This window comes from Brachyhypopomus gauderio, unplaced genomic scaffold (genome assembly GCF_052324685.1).
Source record: "Brachyhypopomus gauderio isolate BG-103 unplaced genomic scaffold, BGAUD_0.2 sc44, whole genome shotgun sequence".
NCBI classification, from domain to species: domain Eukaryota; kingdom Metazoa; phylum Chordata; class Actinopteri; order Gymnotiformes; family Hypopomidae; genus Brachyhypopomus; species Brachyhypopomus gauderio.
The window spans coordinates 633,777-656,510 of NW_027506870.1; the positions used below are offsets into that span (position 1 = coordinate 633,777).

General features: G+C 44.5%; 1 protein-coding gene across 12 annotated transcripts in view; it reads left to right on the plus strand.

The window, feature by feature from the left end:
* LOC143486085 (B-cell receptor CD22-like) overlaps positions 1-22,734 on the plus strand; it is a 67,037-nt gene that overhangs the window by 22,297 nt on the left and 22,006 nt on the right. For 4 of the 12 annotated variants that reach the window (XM_076985889.1, XM_076985891.1, XM_076985892.1 and 1 more), the window contains exon 1: positions 19,010-19,162. The exons of 2 other annotated variants lie outside the window; for them this stretch is intronic. The gene's annotated coding sequence lies outside the window, so the exon portion shown is untranslated. Of the gene's footprint in view, positions 1-17,106; positions 17,222-19,009; positions 19,163-22,734 lie in introns of those variants that run through there. 6 more of the 12 variants (XM_076985885.1, XM_076985890.1, XM_076985894.1 and 3 more) reach the window with 4 other exon arrangements.

Below are 22,734 nucleotides of genomic sequence, written 5' to 3' on the forward strand. Positions count from 1 at the left end.
CAGTGACCCCTACGGTCTCAACATCAAATCACCTGGCAACAAACTACACACTTCACACATGAAGTGTTCCCAACACTCTCCTCCTGCACTCTGCAGCTCATAAGCAGACAGTGGAACTCCTGCTGATAACTGAACCCCAACACAGCTAACTCCCACTCCATAAACAACCCCTCAGGCCTGCTACTCAGGCCCAATTTACACATTAAGTCACAACCCATAGCAGTTAAATTAAATTAAATTAAAAATTCATGTTCAAATGTATTATTTCATTTACATCGGAGAGGCTCTTTTTTTTTTTTTTCTTTGAATGGGTGGCACCACTATAAACCTAAAACTTTTATTTTAGTGCCGTTTACAGTCAGTGTTATTTTAGGCAGGCCCTGCGGCCCTACACTAATCTTCTGCAAGCATTGATAAATTAAATGATAATTTAAACCAGTTACTTTGCTTTTTGTCGTCTTCCAGTGGTCCTGTACCGTCCAGCCTCTCCGCTGCCCGTCAATCTCTGAAAGTTCTGTTTCTCTGCTCAGCATTTTCTTCATTTTCAGGACAATCTCTTGCAAAGTGTCCTAGTTTTCCACAGTTGTAATATTCACCACCTCTCCTTTGGGGTAACTCTCTCGTCCCCATCCACCTCGTCTTCTTCCTCTGCCTCTGACGTGGCCCCTCCCGCGTTCTCTGGGAGTTCTCTGCACCATGGTCTCAGCTTGCTTGTGGATTTTCTTGTTCACTCTCCATGCCAGCTGTGCCTCGTGATGCTTGGCATGATCTTCTATGGTTTTCAGGGTGGCGTTGTTGTACCCGATGCACTGGGCTCTGATGAGGTCACTGATGTCTTTTCTCATGCTTACCAGGAAGCTGTTTCTCAGGTGGGCTTCCCATGGGCTGCCCTCCGCCGGCCTCCGCTCGTTGTGCTGGTGCTACAAGACCGCTGTGGTCGGTGTGAACTCTGGTCTCACGAGGAAGTCGCTGACAGGTTCTCCGTCTTCTTGTTTACATGCAGCTATTTTGGACGTGTTGATAGTGGCTGGGTGTGCAGCTTCCAGCCTTGCGACCAGGCGTCCTACAATCTCTCTGTAGGGCCTGTTTGGATCCTCCTGTCCAGCTGCTGTTCCCACTCAGTGTTGTGGAGATGGACGTCTCCCGGTGTCCGGTCTCGGTCTATCCTGTTTGACTGGATGACAAGACTGAACAAAATCTGTTAGTTCTTCGCCGAAGCGCTTACCTCCCATCTCTGTCGGTTTACCCAGGCCCACCGCCGCCTTCATGATGTCATCTCCTGTCCAGTGATGGTGGACCATGATGTCTCCTTCAGGGCCTGTGACCTCGACCATTGGGAAGGTCGTTGCGCACCCTGGGGTGGTCAGTTCAAGCATCACCTGACCTTTTCTTTCTGTGGCACGGCTTCTTTTGTGTGCTGCCACGGGTGAAGCTGGCGGCGGGGGTGGTGGTGGCTGCGGGTGGCGGGGGAGGTGGTGGCGTTGGGGAGGTGGCGCTTCCCATCGTCCGGCTGGCGCATTCCATCGCCTGGCGGACGTCATCATACGGGACTAGCGGCCCTGGGTGCAGTGGCAGCTGTTGGGCTGGTGGGAGTGCGGGAGGCAGAGGTTGTGGTTGTGATACCGGAACTGATGGCACTGGAGCTCGCAGTGCAAGTGTGGCAGACAGAGTTTGCTGTCGTGGTGGCGCCAGAGCTGGTGGCGCTGGAACTGGAGGTGGAGGTGGGGGAGGCAGGGGTAGCGGCTGTGGGTGCATCTGAGCGTGGCGCAATTGCTGAGCCGGGTTGGCTGGCGCAGATCTCGGTGGGGCAGCGTCGAGGTCTGGTCGGCTACAACAACACACTGAGAGACTTTGTTAGTACACTTTTTAATCCCTACCTGTCGTGCTTGCCTTTTCTCGGCTTCTTCAAGCCAACATTTAGCTTTTTCTTCCATATCTGCTTTATGTTTAACAAAATACTTGCGAGTTTTTCTCTATCTGCGACCTTGGGCTCTGATTTTATTCTCTCAACTAGTCGGCGCAGATAGTCTACACTCAATGTTCCCTTTGAACCAAACCCATAATGCTAAAAAACCCACATGTCAAGTTACATCTTCTAAATAATCTCTGGTAATTTGGTAATTTACACTTATAATAATAATTATTATTATTATGCTATTAGCCTCCGATGCTTTACTCTTATTATGTATTCTACCCAAATGATGTTTACCCATAATTCTAGATAATCCCAGAGATGACCCTTCACACTTTTTTTTTTTTTTTTGTGAGGGGTCCAAAAAAAAAATCCCCAAATCAATTAAACACGTCAGAAAAAGTCCTCAAAATTTAGATCCGCTACTGCATACCAACGTAACAAACAGTTCCACCCGCCCCTATCGGATATCTCTGCCGCTCCGGAGCTAGCCAACACCGTATTACGTCTAATCAGTGCGCTTCTGCCCAGCTGGATCTCTGGCCAGACTGACGGGCGCTAGGCTAAGTCCTATCTCGCGTGGGCGATATCGCAGTATCCCCACCTTATAGACTTTATATTCTCAGGCGATACCTCTCTGTATCCCTGTAGGCGATATCTCACTATATCCCTATCGTATAACAGAGATCATCCGGCGGGCAGACACTGGCGGATATTTAACACTTAAAAACAAAAAAATTCCTAGAATTTTATAAACTGAAAATTCCCACTCACTGCGGTTTGTTAGATCGGGCGGAGAACACCACCGGAGACTGGCGGTGACATCACTCCCTGGATAGGTACTTTCCCTTTGCTCGTGGGGTTCCCACTTTGCCCAGCCCAGCCAGGGATCTCATCCCCCGGGGAGCGTCCTCGAAGATCAGTCACCGCCTTTCCGGGGTGCCTCTCGCCGATCCTGTTCGTGACGCCAAATTGTCGTGGAAATTTCCTAATAAATGGATGAGGACTCAGACGTGGTTAAATGATTAATTTATTACAAAAATATAAATATATATAAATAGGACAAAGACAGATACAAGACAGACACAGACATGAGAGTCTCATTCAAGCATGACAACTCTGAAGGCAGGCGGGCGCTCCCCCTGCTTATATACAATCTTAAACACAATTCAGCAGTTCTAACAGCAGGTTATCTTTAGCACAGCATGTTCCAAAACATAAGCGTCCAGCAGGCTACTTTGTCTCACATGTGTGTATCTCCTAATATGGACTTCCCTAGAGTTAGCGGAAGCAACTGATGTATCAGTTGAACACAGAGAAAGCTAAATGACCCAAGACTAGTAGCCTAGTGACTACCAGTTAACAGAGTGTTCTTACCCTCAGCACTCTCCCTGACCTGGGTCACATATAGCACACATGCATAATATGAACGAAACATGGTTACACTGAATCACACTACTTCATTATTGTAGTCCTTCTGCTTAGTCAGAATGGACATGTCCAAAATCATAAAGTTCATAATGATCTCTTATAATAACTAAACATGATCTAATCAATGATAATTAGTCAATAATCAATAATTTCTCTCACAAGGGCCATGTGTACATGTATGGTGAGGCAGGTGATGGAGAACGGGCATACCGGGGCCTAGAGCTCCGTGGTGTGTGTGAGTAGTAATGAGATGAGTGTGAATGGCTTCCAGGTGACAGAGAGCGACCAGAGTACCTGTCACGGCGAAACCTGGGAGGGGAGCCGTCATCCCTCACAGGTTGCCGGTTATACGCATCTTGACGGTCAGATGGAGACTGGCGAGGTCGTCCAGGGGCAGCAGAGTTGGTGTCATGGGTAGAAACGCGCTGGTCATCATCCTGGAGAGTCCAGCTGGATGAACGTGGTCTGTGTCGAGGAGGTGGGGATCCATCAGTGTAAAGTCGACGCCCTCTATTGTAATGACGTGATGATGTGGCACAACAGTCAACACAGTCATGCTGTTGAAGGTCGCCCCGGACTCGATGGCATCCGCTTGTGCACGCATGTGCAGCCATATAGCCTGAAGGGTATGCAGCACGAGCACAGCCTGGTAGGCCACGCTGGACATCAGTCACATGGTGCGCGAGGTGGTCAAATCTCTTCTCTGAGTGTTGCAGATGCGTTTGTGTCAAGGCGTGCAGTTCCGTTCTGAGGTCAGCAATAGCAGCTGTTAATTCAGCTACTGCAGAGGGTGACATGGCACCAGGTTGTGGAGTTACAGTCACTGGCATCACAGGTGTGTGTGCTGCTACTGACAGAGCTAACTGTGCTCGTTCACACTGAGTCGCCACTTTTAGTGCAGCTTCCAAAGTAACTGCACCATGCTCGTGGATTTTAAGTTGTAATGAGGGATCTAACCCAGTCACAAAACGCCGGAACACCTCACAGTTCTGTGCCTCTGGGCCGTAGCATGGAAAAGCATCCGCCACTAAGTTTTTTAGGTCCGCAGCATATACTTCTAGGGGCTCCTGTGGTTTGCGAGGGCGAGCATTTAAGTGTGTCTGAAAAGTGGCCAAAAATTGTGTCTGTCCAAAAACCGCATTCAACTTCGCTTTAGCTTGATCATAATCAAACTTCACCTGTTCAGGCAAACTTAGCCAGTATGCGAATGCAGGACCACTAAGTCTCGCAGCTAGTAATTTCGCTTTCTCCAAATGAGCAGTTGAAACTTCCAATGCTACTTCGAAACGCTGAATCCACGAACTGAATGGCTCTAGGGATTCACCGGTAAAGGGAGCAGGCAGTTCAATACGGAACGGAACACATGCGTGAACTGTCTCGGCTGAGACTGGCGCAGCATGAGGCTGCAGGGAGGGAGCAGGTTGCTCTTCGTCCGCCATTTCACGTCCAGGAAAGCACAAAACAAGCGGCACGTAGCAAAAACTCAACCAGTCGACTAAAAGTGCGAGAAGAAGGCGAGTAGTGAGAGAGAAAAACAAATCGCCAACCACCGCTGCTACCAGTGTAAAACGTACTTTTACGGAACCAGTACTCTTACCGGTTCTCGGGCTGTGGGTCAATCCAGGTGGCGATTTCAGTAGCGAGATAAGTGTGGAAATATAACAGGGGGACTGAAGAATGGATTTCAACGTATTTCACTTTAATCAAGAACAACTGGGAGGCTAGTAGTAGTGGCTACCGGCTAGTCCGGGTCTCCGTCCTCACTCTCCCGCTCACACACTTGTCCAACCTTCTCTCTCTAACTCCTCCCACTTCAACATCACTCTAACTCCCCTCTAGAGGCTACAAGGCACTCTACAAATGTATGAACATATAGAACAGGTTACATCATACCATTATTGCTCTTACACTTATTTATTGGATATTCTTTTTGGTGTGTGTGTGTTTTATTTACTTTGGTTGGGCCCTTTTAAAGCTGGAGTACTTCATGGAGTATACTTCGTGGTGAGACGATCTAATTACACCCAATCAAGTAGATAATTAATATCTGGGGTTGTAGTGATATTGTGTCCTGATAAATATTTGCTGTGAAATGTTTTTATATGATTGGATTCTGTAATAAAACCTTTTGAACGTCATTATCTCCATTCACCTCTGGTATTCATATATCAGGCCTGGGTGGGAATTGGTGGGATTGGCTAGTGGTTGGCCGCGGTAGGAGGGTGATCTGGGCTAACAGTGACTGATTTCTAACTTATCCTACGTAAGTGAAGGAGTGGGTATGTGGCCCAGCTGGTAGCGGGGCTTACACATACGTGCACATATGTGGTATCAAAACGTTCAGAAGTCTGAATTTTAAAATGTATCCAACAAAAATGCTAATTTCTTCACTACCTAGTCAGTATAAGCCAATGAAATGAGGGGGCGTAAACTCAATTGTAAATTTTGCACTTATGGAGCTCTAACTGAAGAAAACTTGCATGCAATGAGATGACACTTCACAGACAGCTTGCCCCTGAGGGTCTGGGGCAGCTCGCAGAGGTTGCCATACCTCACCTGCTAGGGGGCGCTATAACATGCAAAAATTTGCCCCATGCACACAGATTGGCCGATCCACATGAAACTTGGCAGACATCATCTATGGGCCTCTTGGAACCAGGTCCTAAAGCAGACACGCCATACTTTCAAAATGGCTGACGTAATCGGCCAATCAGTGATCGGCACGCGTTTGACAGGCTTACCATTGGTCGATCTGCACGAAACCTCTTGGGTGTGGATAAGTGCACGCCCCCTATGACATAATCCAGCTGGGTGTCGATTGACCACTGGGGGGCACTATTGCAAAAAAAGCAAGTATATCCCCTACATAATTCCACTTGGGAACATGCAATTGGACTCTTTTGATTCCTTGCAGTAGTGCGAACTTTCCCATTATATTCTTTTTTGTCTCTCTCTCAAACACACACACACCTTTATACCTATATGTATGTATAGTTTCTATGTATGCTTTTGTATGTATATGTTGTCATAGTTTGAGTACATACACTACCACACACATACACACTTCTACCTAAATGTATGGATAGTTTGTATGCATATCTATAGTATATGTGTAGTATATGTCAGTCATGCCAGTGATGTCAGTCGTATCAGTCATATCAGACATGCCAGTCATGTCAGTCCAGTCATATCAGTCCAGTCATGTCAGTTATGTCAGTCATGCCAGTCATGTTCCGCCAGTCACATAAGTCATGTCATGCCAATAATTTCAGTCCAGTCATATCAGTCATGTCAGTCCAGTTATTTCAGTCATATAAGTCATGTCAGTCAAATCATCAAATCATGCCAGTTATGTCAGTCATATCAGTCATTTTACTTTTGTTCGTCATGCCAGTGATGTCATGCCAGTCATATCAGTTATGTCAGTCATGCCAGTCATGTCAGTCATGTAAGGCCAGGCTTTGCAGACTACATTCATACTTTGAATACACGGGCAGTCATGTTAGGCGTGCTAGGTGTGTAAAGAGTGAATTAACAAAGCATAGTCTCTGGCTCCCTCAATCTCTCTCTGTCGGTAATATACAGGCCCAATCATGTATAGACACATGCAGGTCTTCTTATATTGTTCACATAGATGCAGCCCTAGCCAGATGTGCTATTTCTGTGTCTCCCTTTCTGACACATGCAGATATCATCACACACTATCTGTAGAGCACACACTGGCCAAACCCAAACAGCTTCTTTTCACTTTTGGGCTTCCTTTTGCCTATTGAGGCCAAAATGCCTAGTTGTGTGTGAACCCGCCTATCGCTGCTTGCGGCTATATTTTTAGATTTATTATTATTATTTGTGTAGTTTGTTTTGCACCACACTTGGCACACCTCACAAGAACCTGAATCTGTAATCTAGGGGCATAGCCGTGGACCATCCTGAGGAAAGACCGAGACGACAAGCAGGTGGAGACAGGGCTAGATGTGACAAACATGTTGTTTTATGTACTGGGTGACTCAAAATGCCAGTGAAATATAAAAAAAATAAATGTCACAATAGTTGCACATGTTTGTCAATACCAGCATTTTAAAATATTAATTTAACAGTTAAAGCAAATCAGTCTGATTGTAAATAATAATAGATATATTTTATAGATAAAATGTTATTTTTTATCCATCTTTTCTAGTACAGTGAGTCCCCGTTTAACGACAGGGTTAGAGACTGAAAAGTCAGTCGTAAAGCAGTTTTCATCGTTAAGCATGACCCTAGATTTAAGTCAAAGTCATATTTATTTTTATAGCACTTTTCACAACACATGTCACAAAGCAGCTTTACAATCATATGGGTCCAGATCCCTAATGAGCAAGCCAAAGGCAACAGTGGCAAGGAAAAAAACTCCCTATTTAGATTCACTTTGATCGTAAATATTAAAAAAAACTATCAATATTCTCGTGCATGTGTACAGCTTGAGAAAGAGCGATCGCGTTGCCGAGATGGCTACGGTGGAGGCTGCGCTGCCTCAACTTATCGTACACAACACTCCACAACACTCTACTGTGCTGCCACTGTTCCTCCACGTACCATGCAAAATTTTTAAAAAGTCGGTCGTAACTCTGGTCCGTCGTTAACCAGACCCGTCATTAAGCGAGGACTCACTGTACATATTTTTAAAAATTCACCAAACCAGCCATTAGGAGTGCAGCGGTATCCCAAGCCCAGATAAATTGTGAGGGTTGCATCAGGAAGGGCATCCAGCATAAAACATCCGGTGCCAAAACTATAATGTTGTTCACAAATATGCCATATCGGATCGGTTGACAACAACCGCCTCCGGTGCTGTTGACCAGCAGGGTGCCGGTGGAAACTGGACTACTGTAGGTCGAAGACCATCGAGGAGGAGAGGAGGAAGGAGAATGCAGTGAGAGAGAAGGGAAGGCAGGAGTGTAGAAGTTAGAGTAGGGACTCTGAATGTAGGGACAATGACTGGTAAGGGCAGAGAGCTTGTAGACATGATGGAGAGAAGGAAGGTAGATAGTCTGTGTGTTCAGGAGACCAAATGGAAAGGAAGCAAGGCCAGGAACATTGGGGGTGGATAGAGTGTTGAGTAGATGGAAGGAGTACTTTGACGAATTAATGAATGTGCAGAAGTGCAGGAAGTGAGGGCAGCTTTAAAAAGGATGAAGAATGGAAAGGCAGTTGGTCCAGATGACATATCTGTGGAGTTATGAAGATGTTTAGGAGAGAAGGCAGTGGACCAGGTTGTTTAACAAAATCCTGGAGAGTGAGAGGATGCCTAATGAGTGGAAAAGCAGTGTACTGGTCACCATTTTTAAGAACAGGGGTGATGTGCAGAGCTGCAGTAACTACAGAGGTTGATGAGCCACACCATGAAGGTATGGGAAAGAGTTGTTGAAGCAGGTCTAAGGCAAGAGGTTCAGATCAGTGGGCAGCAGTTTGATTTCATGCCCAGGAAGAGTATACAGATGCAATTTTTGCATTGAGAGTGTTGGTGGAGAAGTACAGAGAAGGTCAGAAGGAGCTACATTGTATCTTTGTGGATGTGGAGAAGACATATGATAGGGTGCTAAGAGAGGAAGTGTGGTACTGTATGAGGAAGTCAGGTGTGGCTGAAAGGTGTGTGAGGGTGGTACAGGACATGTATGAGGATAGTGAGACAGTGGTGAGGTGTGCAGGTGGAGTGACTAATGGTTTCAAGGTGAAGGTACGGTTACATCAGGGATCAGCTTTGAGCCCCTTCTTATTTGCAATGGTGATGGACAGGTTGACAGATGAGGTCAGACAAGAGGCTCCATGGACCATGATGTTTGCGGATGACATTGTAATCTGTGGTGAGAGTAGAGAGCAGATGAAGAGAACCTGGAGAGATGGAGGATTGCACTGGAGAGGAATGAAGGTCAGTAGAGAAAAGACAGAATACATGTGTGTGAATGAGAGAGAGGCAGGTGGAGAGGTGAAGATGCAAGGAGTAGAGGTGGTAAAGGTGAATGACTTCAAATATCTTGGGGCAACCATCCAGAGCAATGGACAGTACAGAAAAGAGGTGAAGAAGAGGGTGCAGACAGGATGGAGTGGGTGTAGACGGGTGTCAGGGCTGATGTGTGACAGAAGGATAGCAGCAAGAGTGAAAGGGAAGGTTTACAAGAGAGTCATGATGATGGCCACAAGGCTTGGAGACTGTGGCTCTGTCTAAAAACCAGGAGGCTGAGTTGGAGGTGACACAGATGAAGATGCTGAGATTTTCATTGGGAGTGACAAGGTGGAGCAGTTTGGAGATAAAACTAGAGAGGCCAGGCTAAGATGGTTTGGACATGTGTTGAGGAGGAATAGTGAATATATTGGACAAAGAATGTTGGAGATGGAGCTTCCAGGCAAAAGGAGAAGAGGAAGACCTCAGAGAAGGTTTATTGATGCAGTGAAGGCAGACATGGAGATGGTTAGTGTAACAGTAGAGGAGACAGAGGATAGGGCAAGATGGAGGCACATGATCCGCTGTGGCAACTCCTAAAGGGAGCAGCTGAAAGAAAAAGAATTCACCAATTTCAAAATTCACCAAGGCTGTTAAATTGCAATTCGCCAAGACACGGCAAATACAATTAGGAATGTAGACATGGCCAAGACAATCTGCGGCAGTTCAAACGACGCATCAGAATGGGGAAGAAAGGTGATTTAACTGACTGAACGTGGCATGGTTGTTGGTGCCAGAGGGCCTGGTCTGAGTATTTCAGAAACTGCTGATCTACTGAGATTTTCAGGCACAGTCATCTCTGGATTTTACAGAGAATGGTTTAAAAAAGATACAATATCCAGTGAGCAGCAGTTCTGTGGGCGCAATGGCTTGTTGATGCCAGAGGTCAGAGTGGCCAGACTGGTTCGAGCTGACAGAACAGTAACTCAAATCACCAGTCGTTACAACCGAGGCATGCAGAATAGCATCTCTGAACGCACAACACGTTGAGGTGGATGGGCTATACTAACAGAAGACCACACCGGGTGCCACTCCTGTCAGCTAAGAACAGGAAACTGAGGCTACAATTCGCACAGGCTCACCAAAATTGGACAATAGAATTTTGGAAAAACATTGCCTGGTCTGATGAGTCTCGATTTCTGCTGTGACATTTGGATGGCAGGGTCAGAATTTGGCATCAACAACATGAAAGCATGCAACCATCCTGCCTTGTATCAACGGTTCAGGCTGGTGGTGGTGGTGCAATGTGTGGGGGATATTTTACTGGCACATTTTGGGCTCATTACTAACAATTGAGCATCGTGTCATCGCCACAGCCTACCTGATTATCCAGTAGATATAGACATAGATAACCATACTTTCTCTAAATTATATAGGCATTTCAAAATCATTACACAAACAATGGATTTACAAATATGAATGACATATTTTACCTGTTTACAGTTTTTGACGACTGCTAACGTGCATTTCCCAATACTTGTGATACATTGTCAAAACTCTAAACACAGCAACACATTGACCTCACACAAATAGCCAAATAGTTAATATCGTGTTCAAAAGCGCATTTTCTTAACTAAATAACAACTCTGCATTTCACAATGCAAACAACTTTGTTAAAACACAGCAAACCTGGTTCAGTATCCAATCATTCTTTCAAACAATAGCACATATTCTCTTTTCGAGATGAACATAGTCAATCACTGCACAACCACTGTAAAAAAACATTTGATGGCAATACAGAAACAGTATTACATGTAATATTTTACCCTCTCCCAGCAAACAACAGACATTTTACAGTAACATCTGTTGTTTCCTTAGTCAGTTCATTTTTACTGTAATCCGCTTCATTTGGACTTTTTTTTCAAATGTGTGCAACATACTGTCTACACAATGAGTGATATTTACTGTTAGGTACTATATGGAATGTAGATTAGACAAAAAAGGAGTCAGTAACAGTTTTGCAGTAAAGGGTATATTTTACTGTATTAGGGGCATTACTGTAAATTGTGGCCTAACCCAAAAAATAATTATCGTAATTGTAAACATAATTAGCCATGGTCCCACACATACAAAAAAATACACATATACAAAAAAAGCCACACAAGGGGGAAAAACAGAATACAAAACTGAACAGTCTTGTTAGGTCTAATCTAAACGGCCTTCAGCAGTTGGCCACATGTTTTCATCCACATCACATCTGATGTTGGCCCTTGCCATGGACCTGGGAAAGAAAAGCTTGGTATGCCTTATTCACCCCTGGCAGTCTTCAGCTGAAATGTCTCTGCAGCCGGGATCCATTGCATTCAGGAGGGACATTTGGTCATGGGGCTGATGATCATACACCTTCCACCTCCAGACTGAAAAACGTTCCTTAGTGGGGTTGAGGAAAGGTGAGTAGGGCGGGAGGAAAAGGGACATCACTCTTTGTGATGACATGAGAATGACAGAATGCTACATCGTTCCATCACAAATGTCCTCGTTTTTCCTCTCACCTGTTTCCTTTCTGCTTCTGGAACAAGTTGTTGGTAGAGTTCATTCAAAAACGAAAGAAGGAGGTCACTGTTATAGGGACCAATCTGGCATTTGTGAAGGACCAAACCAGCACTTGAGATTGCAGGACAAATTGTTATATTTGCTCCTCTCTGACCCGGTACATTACTGTACTTCATTTTATACTTTTTATAAATATATATATATTTTATACTATACTTCATTTATCTATATGTGCAAAAAATGTGTACAACAGTAATAACTTTTCAGCTGCCTTTGTTTTTGCAGAACTTGGCATTTTATACAATATTTAAGGTTTTGAACCTTAGGTTTTCATTTTTGGCATGCTGTGTACAAGCAATTGTAAATAAGACAAAAACGATCCAGAATTTTGTTATTGGATAACCTTGTGTGTACAGAAAATTTAAGCATTATAAAAACATGTAAAATGACTGCATTTTGTGCCATAACAACATGAATTGAACTAATAGTATAGCAGAGGTGGGGACTCGAGTCACATGACTTGGACTCGAGTCAGACTCGAGTCATTAATATTAAGACTTTTGACTTGACTTGAAAAAATATTCAGAGACTTAGACTTGACTTGGACTTTTACACCAATAACTTGAGACTTGAATTGGACTTGAACCTGTTTACTTGCAAAGACTTGATTTTTTTTTACCCCAAATCTAAATTTTAAAACGCATATTAATATTTATAAAGTGCGCCCCATTAATTTCATTTCCGTCCTTCTGACGCAGACCAGTCCTCTGCTTTTCCACACTCTGTACGTGTGTCTGCATGAGCTGCAGCACAACCAATCAAATGGGGGGTTGGCGAACGTAAATTTTTACCGGGCGGGGTGTAAAATGGACACAAATTAAGTATTATATCGCGATCGATCGATCGCCAGTGGTTGGTGCCAGAGCGAATTAGTAACTCATTGAATCATAGATGTGGATCAGAGGTAAATAAACTAGATTTTTTTCCGGCGTGAGAAATCGGATGTGTGGCGTGAGAGCGTGTGAAGACGGTCAAATGCGAGTGTCTCACGCTCAATGCGTGAGGGTTGGCAACCCTGGGTTCTGTATCTGAACTCGGGGAAGAGAGCCTCTCTCTGTCACCATCATAATATCCAGTTCTATCTCAGCATGGATTGTTTATTTGAAGACATCAACGTCGAGAAAAAAATATATTGACAAAAGTGGAGCGAGTTTTCAGCTATGGGGACATCATTCATCATGCACAAATGACATACAGACTTTTGGCCAGCAAATGCAATGCAGAATAGTTTACTGAAATGTCTAAAGTTGCAGATTCCTGTTAATTGTTCAGTTCTTATATTTGTTTGTCTTGTGTCACTCACACATGTTCTCCAAGAAACCAGATAAGAGAAGAGAGGGGAAAATGCTGTTATGGTTCTTTGTATTTGTAACGCTCGGGTGTGGGAAGCAGACACCAAGACGATTACGGTGAACGATGAACATTTATTAACAAAGACACGAGTAAGCTCGGTGCGGAGCGCAAGCAGCACAGTCACACTCACACTGACACCTGGCTTTAGACAAAGACGAGCACTAGACACCGCGCGAACGCACAATAAATAGGTGAGTTACACAGACCCACGTGACCTCGAGACAAGGCACAGGTGTAACAAACGAACACGCTCACAAACAACCCACACCCACGGAAGTACATACATGGACATAACGACACGCAGACGACGTAACGGCACGCCCACAGGGAAGGGTCCGGAGCTGTCACCGTGACAGAACCCTCCGCCAGGGGCTCGCTACTCCCGGAGCGTCCCGCGCAGCTGGAATGCCCCGAACCAACACAAACGGGCAGGTCCGGAACCGCCGGGATCACGAGCCTCCGAGAGCAGTCGCCCCCGACGGCGGGAACCGCCGCGACCAGCTCTAGTACACCCTCCCTGGGAAGACAGGGGAGAAAACATTAAACAATGGCACGTTCACAAACACGCACACTGGAACATGAAACACAAGAGGCACAAATGGGAAAAGGAAATTAGGGAGATACAAGGGGATAGACAAAAACATAGGAACACAGACACTCATTCCCGGAGCCAGGCTTCCCGCCTGAGGCAACGCCGGTAGCGGCGCGAAGGCTCCGGGGGCTGGAGACGCTGCAGGTGGCGGTACTCCTCCCGCCTGTTCCGCCCGCTCACCGCCAGGTGCCGCACGGCTGTCAGACACGCTGGGTGAAGCGCGACTGGTCGACTGCTTGGAGGCAGTCCCTCTGGCGGACGCGCGAGGCATAGTGCGACTGTCCGACTGCTTGGGGACCCTCCTTTGGTCGGACGCGCGGGGTGCAGCGCGACTGGTCGACCGCCTGGGGGCAGCACACCTGGCGGACGCGCGAGGTGCAGCGCGATTTGTAGCCCGCTTGGAGGCAGCGCGACCGGCGGGTCTCACGGCGACCTTTCTCCCGGGTCCATGACTCCCTCCTCCGGGAGAGCCGGAGGGGCTTGCTGCCCGATAGGCCTGCCGGCGCTCCCTCTCCGGGAACCCCCCGTAGGAAGCCCCTCCGTTGCCAGGCCAGCCCCCTCTGGCACCGGTATCGGGGGTGGTGTCCATCTTTGGCTCCTCCTCCTCGGCCACGCTCCAGTCCATGGGCCGAGCGGGGGTCTCGCATCTGGAGTGGTCCATGGGCTCCTCCCCGCAGGAATCCCCACTCACCGACGCGAGCGAACTGTCAGGTCCGCTCCCTCCCCCTTTGTATACCGTCGGGAGCGAACTCACCGACTGAAGACTCTCCCCCTCACTCTCCTCGCTCTGCTCGTCGGTTCCCAACGGGGCTGGGTGCAGCGCCGAAGGGGGACTGAAGTCCTCCCTCTCCTCGCCGTAGTCCGACGGTGGAGGACTGACGTCTTCCTCCCCGTAGTAGACCGTGCTTTTTGAGCACACTGACGGGGAATACTCCTCCTCCTCGTAGTCTGTCCCCTCCGCCTCGCCTTCAGACGGTGGGAGACTGCCCCCCTCCCCCCCGTAATACACAGTGCTCCTAGAGCAAACTGAGGGGGAATACTCTTCCTCCTTCGAGCCGTCTTCCTCGGACTCGTCCTCGGGAGGATTGGCACGTACCATCCCCGCCTGGACGACCAGCGGGTCCTCCATGCCCTCTCTGGTTTTTGCCCTGGGTGGCGGCTCTAGGGACGCGGTGGGGTGCTGGTCCTCCCATATACGCACCGCGGACTGACGGAGCTGTTCGGCCATCTCCGCGTCTTCCGTACTCCGAGCGGCGCAGAGTATGTAAGCGCAGATGGGGCTCTGCATCATCTCCTGCTCGGCGACAGGGGCTTCGGGATGTCGGACTGTAGAAGAGCCGTGGTGACGTCGGCTCCTTCTCCTACCTTTAGGCGCCCTGGTGGTGTATCCAGGCATTCCTTCTTTTATATGGCTCGTCTTTCTGTAACGCTCGGGTGTGGGAAGCAGACACCAAGACGATTACGGTGAACGATGAACATTTATTAACAAAGACACGAGTAAGCTCGGTGCGGAGCGCAAGCAGCACAGTCACACTCACACTGACACCTGGCTTTAGACAAAGACGAGCACTAGACACCGCGCGAACGCACAATAAATAGGTGAGTTACACAGACCCACGTGACCTCGAGACAAGGCACAGGTGTAACAAACGAACACGCTCACAAACAACCCACACCCACGGAAGTACATACATGGACATAATGACACGCAGACGACGTAACGGCACGCCCACAGGGAAGGGTCCGGAGCTGTCACCGTGACAGTATTGTACTGTCTAAATATCAGCACTTTTTATTTGAACATGGAGTTCTACTTATGACTTTTTCACAGAATATTTATTTCTGGAAAATTGTAGTTTAAAGTATGAATATTTTTGCAGCTAAGTTTAACAAATTGAACTGTGCAATAAAGAGGTGTAATAAAAAAAAATTTATACTTCGTGTTTACAGTTGCACATGTTTTATCAAGATTTGAGGAGAATACAGATTTTAAAAAGAACGCATGTATTATTTACATTTAAAATATACCTGCAACATTGGTAAAAAAAAAAAAAGACTCGAAAGGACTTGAAATTCCAAGTTTCAGACTTGGGACTTGACTTGACTATTGCCTGTCTTGACTCGAGACTTGACTTGACTTGAGTGTCTTTGCTTGAGACTTGACTCGGGACTTGAGGTATAAAGACTTGGACTTACTTGAGACTTGCAAAACACTGACTTGGTCCCACCTCTGTAGTATAGCCACTGAAAACTGATGTTGTGTTCACTGTGTTTGGAGTTTTGAAAATGTGACTACAGATTGGACAAATGCACGTTAGCAGTCGTCAAAAACTGTAATGATGCAAGTAAACTACCTCAAACAAATAAACCTTCTGATTCTTGGAAATAATATTAACCACAAATGAACCACGTCATATTTTTTATACTTTGTATGATGGGTTCTCATGAAAATATATTCACCTTGACCTTTATCCTAGTACCCATTAGTGCTGTCTATGCTGTGGCTTTAAACCACAGTTCTTTATATTTGGCTTTCTGAGATCACCATACCGGTATGAGGCAGGATGCAAACTCTGAGAGGAGTGTCATTTGCTGAGGGCAAACCCAGAACTGTAGTTGTTACTTTGGTCCAGGGTTAAGAAGTCAGATATCGAAAAGCAACCAGAATTCATATAAAACTGATGAAGAAAACATGAAAAGCAAAGAACAAAACAAGCAAGCAAACAATGTATCAAAGGTCACAAAGCAAAAGCACAACAAACATCAAACAAGGACTCATAACACAGGAAAAAAATGAAAACAAGGTTTTACTTCTCTGGCCAATGATATTGGAAACGATGAAAAGGTGAAATGGTTTTGATAAAAACCAAAACAAGGACATCAGGTTGCCATGGGAATGTTGAAACAGACAGATGTGACAAATGTTCATGTTTACTTCAGTGTGAGGTTATTCAATGTGAAAATGTCACACGTTTAATGCTTCACACAGTTGGTTCGCATGAGCATACATGTAGACAGTAGCAGTGGTCTGTACCACGTGTGATTAAACCACAGTGTTTTATCTGTGTCTACGTGTGTGTCTACATCAAGGGAATAACAACAATAGAGCACTGTGAGTGTGTGTGTGTGTGTGTGTGTGTGTGTGTTTGTGTGTGTGTGTGTGTGTGTGTTTGTGTGTGTGCGTGTGTGTGTGTGATGTGAGTATGTGTGTATTGTGTGTGTGTGTGTGTGTGTGTGTGTTTTTTATTACAAATGGGGGGACTTGTCAAGAGGAAGAGAAATGCTAAGACACCAAAAACATGACATCACTAAATACATTTCACCAGTTTAAAACCTCAGGCTGTTCTTCTGAGTTTACTTTCCGCAGTGCTCCCATGGTCCTGATGACACTTGGTACAGTGAGGTAAGAAGATGAAATATATAGGCTGAAACAAGCCCCCTAACTATAAATGCTTTTTCTGTGTGACTTTTTTACATGTACATACTGGAAATTGTAGAGTGTACATTTCTTACCACTGAAAAAAAAACATTACTAAATTGAGTAATTCAAGATTACTGTGGAAAATTGTTGTGTTATCATGTGGTTTTCTTAAATAATGTGAGGGTTAGGGTTAGGGTTAATGAGGGACATGTGAGCAAAGTTCGGTGAGATCATAAGCAGATTGCAAGCAAAGAAGCACTGTGAATGAAGTCTGTATGAGGACGTGAACATGTCAAGCCATATCTTCACACATCACAGCCAATGCTGAGATACTTTCAGATGCGTATTTTTCCCACTAAATCAGAGGTCACTAACAGGCGGACCGCGGTCCGGATCCGGACCCGAACGCAGTCCTGTCCGGACCCAAATCTCCTTCCTGATTAACTCTGCAAATTTCTATTTCCGTGGTCCGCAACCAACAGACCTTGGTCCGGTTACGGACCCAAATGCCATCCCATCCGGACCCAGAATAAATTGTTAAAAATATTTTAAAATTTTGACGGGAGAATTAATTTTAAACACTCCGTCACAAGTGTTAAGTTGCCCCCCCGGACCACAGGTCAGAGCTATCTGCCAAATTTGGCCTGCAGAAAAATATAGTTGATTAGCCCTGCACTAGATGGTGCAAGAATGTCATCTTCTACAGCAGGACCATTTTATCGTCTCCCTGACGCATTAAAAAACAGACAAGTGAATTGAAAAGAAGATATGTGTGGTGTTGGGGAAAAATAAATTTTCTTCTGTATACCCAGACGGGCCCCAACACAGCCCCGATGGACCGACAGGTCGTTGAGTGGACGACTCAAATTAAGTCTTGACACCAAAAGTTCTTTTGTATTCAATTTGTATTGTATAAGATTAAATGCAGATTAATCAGAATATATGAGTATACGAGTATACGTGGTACAATGTATCTAGTGCACTAGGGCTAGTTGTCTAAGTCTACTAAATCCAAGTATGTCAATTAGCAGAGTTTGAGCAAGAAGCCCAGAGCTGGACGAACCATCTTCTTTTATATCCTTCTCTAGCTTTCTGTTTGTTCCTTGTTCCAAAGGCATAAGTTCGCACAGAGGTCACAGATATTTTTCACATCTGCTTTTTCCCCTGTATCGGTTCTTGTAACATTCTTGTTCGCTGAACGGCTGAGTGCACTTGTTGCGTCTCAGCGCTCACCTCTCCTCGATGCCAGCGTGCCGTGACCCCTCACTTCCCTGTACCTACACCTCTGACTCTGGTGTGCGCCCAAGATAAACTTGCCCGAAGGCGTATTACAAAGATCACCGCAGGTGCATTGAAAGGTCAAGTGTGGGCTTGCAGGCCGCGGTGTTCTTCTGTCCACACAGGACACCCGTGTCCTCTGAAGGTGTTTTTGCCAGTTCTTCCTTGTCTCAGAATGTATATTTGCCAGCTCTTTCTTTGATCGTGATGTACAGTTTAATAGTTAACCTTATGCTTAGCAGTTGATTATTATATAGCAATGCTCTTTCAAGTTCTTTTTTCCAACAGTGGGTTTATGTTTGTGTTAAACTGGGTGTGTTCCCTGGCAACAGCAACAGTGAAGCTTTAACCAGTTATTTAAATACATGTAGCCTATACATATAGGCTGAAACAAGTCCCTTTACTGAACACAAAATCTTTCAATGTTGCATTCTATTAAAGGCAAATATTAGTATTTCATTTTTCTTTAAAGAAGCTTGAGACCGGAAGGGTGTACCCTATTTAAAGCAGCAAATATAAAGAAGCTTCAGACAGGAGGGCATACATGAATACATGTGTTTAGTAACCACGTTTAGCTCTTCTTGTGCTGCCTGTTTTCTTCATTTGATCACCATTTCAGCTGTTGATCAGTTTTGCTACTGAACGGTAGGAATTTTATGTCAAACCAATTTTAATACAACAGAGATAAAGAATAAACATAATAAAGATTAGGGGCTGATATTTAAATATTTTGATTATCCCTAAACAATTTGAGGAGTTGTTAGTTGTCAGTTGAAAATTACTATTAACAATTGTTTAATTGCCATCTCAGGCATACTCTTCACTAGGACCATGCAGTGTTGCTCTGGGCTGCTGTTTCTTCAAACATGTTCATGTTTAAAATGGCATGGTGAAAGTAGTTTGTCATTAAAACACACAGTTTTATCTTATTGTTACTTCATTTTTTATGTACATATATTCACTCAGACCAAGACAAATTCCAGTATATGGTATATTGATTCATTCTGCCTTTGCAACTGGTTAAAGCTTCACTGTTGCTGTTGCCAGGATGGGAAAATGCATCTTAGAACAGTGTTAAACACAACCAGTTTAAAACACACACACACACACACACACACACACACATATATATATATATATATATATACACTACCGTTCAAAAGTTTGGGGTCACCTAGACAATTTTGTGTTTTCCCTGAAATCTCGTACTTTTATTTATCAAATGAGATGCAAAATGAATAGAAATATAGACCAGACATTGACAAGGTAGAAATAATGTTTTTTTTTTATTTGAAATAATTTTCTACTTTAAACTTTGCTTTCATCAAAGAATGCTCCCTTAGCAGCAATTACAGCATTGCAGACCTTTGGCATTCTAGCTGTTAATTTGCTGAGGTAATCTGGAGAAATTTCACCCCATGCTTCCAGAAGCCGCTCCCACAAGTTTGATTGGGTTAATGGGCACTTTTCTCGTACCATACGGTCAAGCTGCTCCCACAACAGCTCAATGGGGTTGAGATCTGGTGACTGCGCTGGCCACTCCATTACCGATAAAACACCAGCTGCTTGCTTCTTCTCTAAATAGTTTGTGCATAATTTGGAGGTGTGCTTTGAGTCATTGTCCTGTTGCAGGATGAAATTGGCTCCTGTCCACAGGGTATGGCATGGTGTTGCAAAATGGAGTGATAGCCTTCCTTATTCAAAATCCCTTTTACCTTGTTCAAATCTCCCACTTTGATTCATCTGTCCATTACACTTTTTTCTAATCTTCCTCTGTCCAATGTCTGTGTTCTTTTGCCCATATTAATCTTTTTCTTTTATTAGCCAGATATGGCTTTTTCTTTACCATTCTGCCCTGAAGGCCAGCATCCCGGAGTCGCCTCTTCACTGTAGACGTTGACACTGGTGTTTTGCAGGTACTATTTAATGAAGCTGCCAGTTGAGGACCTGTGAGGTGTCGATTTCTCAAACTGGAGACTCTAATGTACTTGTCTTCTTGCTCAGTTGTGCAGCGGGGCCTTCCACTTCTCCTTCTACTCTGGTTAGAGCCTGTCTGTGCTCTCCTCTGAAGGGAGTAGTACACACCATTGTAGGAAATCTTCAGTTTCTTGGCAATGTCTCGCATGGAATAGACTTCATTTCTCAGAACAAGAATAGACTGTCGAGTTTCAGTTGAAAGTTGTTTTTTTCTGGCCATTATGTGAGTTTAATCGAACCAACAATTGTAATGCTCCAGATTCTCAACTAGCTCAAAGGAAGGTCAGTTTTATAGCTTCTCTAATCAGCAGAACTGTTTTCAGCTGTGCTAACCTACTTGCACAAGGGTTTTCAAGGGTTTTCTAAATATCCAATAGCCTCCTTACAGAGTTAGCAAACACAATGTACCATTAGAACACTGGAGTGATGGTTGTTGGAAATGGGTCTCCATACATCTATGTAGATATTGCATTAAAAACCAGATATTTACAGCTAGAATAGTCATTTACCACATTAATAATGTATAGAGTGTATTTTTGATGCATTTAATGTTAGCTAAATTGAAAAAAAAAACAGCTTTTCTTTCAAAAATAAGAACATTTCTAAGTGACCCCAAACTTTTGAACGGTAGCATATATATATATATATATATATATATGCACATATATCATATATATATATATATATATATATATATATATATATATATATATATATATATAATGATTATTTTACTACAGATCTACTGAATCTACTGATGACAATAATCACTGTAAAGACTTGGCTCAGTTTTATCTGATGTCTTGCCTGTTCATGATACTAGTAGTGTACGATTCTTTTAAACACTATCACCCAATCACAATACTCAATCTGAATAGCAAAATTTCTTCCCAATTTTGAAATGTGCTGTTAAGAATGTTCATATTTGAAACAGTCTGTGGACTTATCTATTTGCATAATTTATAACAAATATTGCATTAAAGGCAAGACACACCCATTAAATAATTGCAATTGTAAATCAGAACATACTGTGGATTAACTGGTAAATTGAGAGCTTTGCCTTTAAGCTCAGCTCTCTCTTCACTACAATATTCTGGTACAGAGTCCATAACTCTGGAGACGCTGCACCAATCCGCCTGTCAACCTTCTCCATCCCTCACTAATTAACAAGACAATTGAGTACCCCAACCTTTGCCAAAAGGCAGTCATCCCTGCCAGGTCCCACAGCATTTCCAAAAGGCAGAGGTTGGCAGGTGTGATCAGCCCTTCTTACCTCCAGTGTTATGTAAATGAGGCGTGTCTCAGGTGTGGGTGGTGGCTGCTTCAATACACACCTTTGGCTGCCTGCCACAAGAGACTGCAAACTCTCTTGCAAGAAGTCACAAACATAATATTTGAATTATAGTGGCATATAAGTGGCATTGTGACGCGGTGTGTGGGCAGAAGGATGAGGCACAAAATCCAGCACGCAGACTTCAACGTCACTTTTATTCACAGACTCTTAACGCGCAGATAGCGCACAGATAGCACACAGATAACACAACACACACAAGGCGGACTGACTCAAACAAAGACGAGCACGGGACACTGCGCGAACGCACACTAAATAGACAGACCACATAATCCCCGCGTGATGACGAGATGATGCCACAGGTGAAAATGATTAACACACGGACACAACCACACCCACGAAGATACACAGACGCAGACGACTAGACGTAGACGACATAAACACACGCCCAAAGGGGAGAGTCAGGGGCTGTACCGTAACAGGCATATTGATTATTCAAAATGGCGCTGATTTTTTTTTTTTACCTTATTTTAAATAGTTTTTGTCTTTTGAAAAACTGCCAATAGGTAAAGATATTTTTACATAAATTTATACAAAAAACCCTCATCTACTTGAAATAGAAGATCACATATCAAGACTTATCAAGATGGTACTTTTTACAGTGTGTCTCTTCCAAAAACACAACAGCCATAATCAGTAAACAAAAAAGGACATTTAGGAAATCTTAACAGAAGAAGCGATTTCAGAGTCACTACTCTCTTTTTTTACTCACTACCCCCCAATTCTGTACAATACAGTATAATAGTGATAAAAATATTTGGGGTTAGGTGGACCATACAGAGAAAAGAGGAGGAGAGAAAAAAGGGTCAGTGTTCAGTGTTCAGTGTTCATGGTCAGACACTGGTCAGTGTTCATCCACACCGTCCCCTCAAAAGCCCTCAATGTCTAA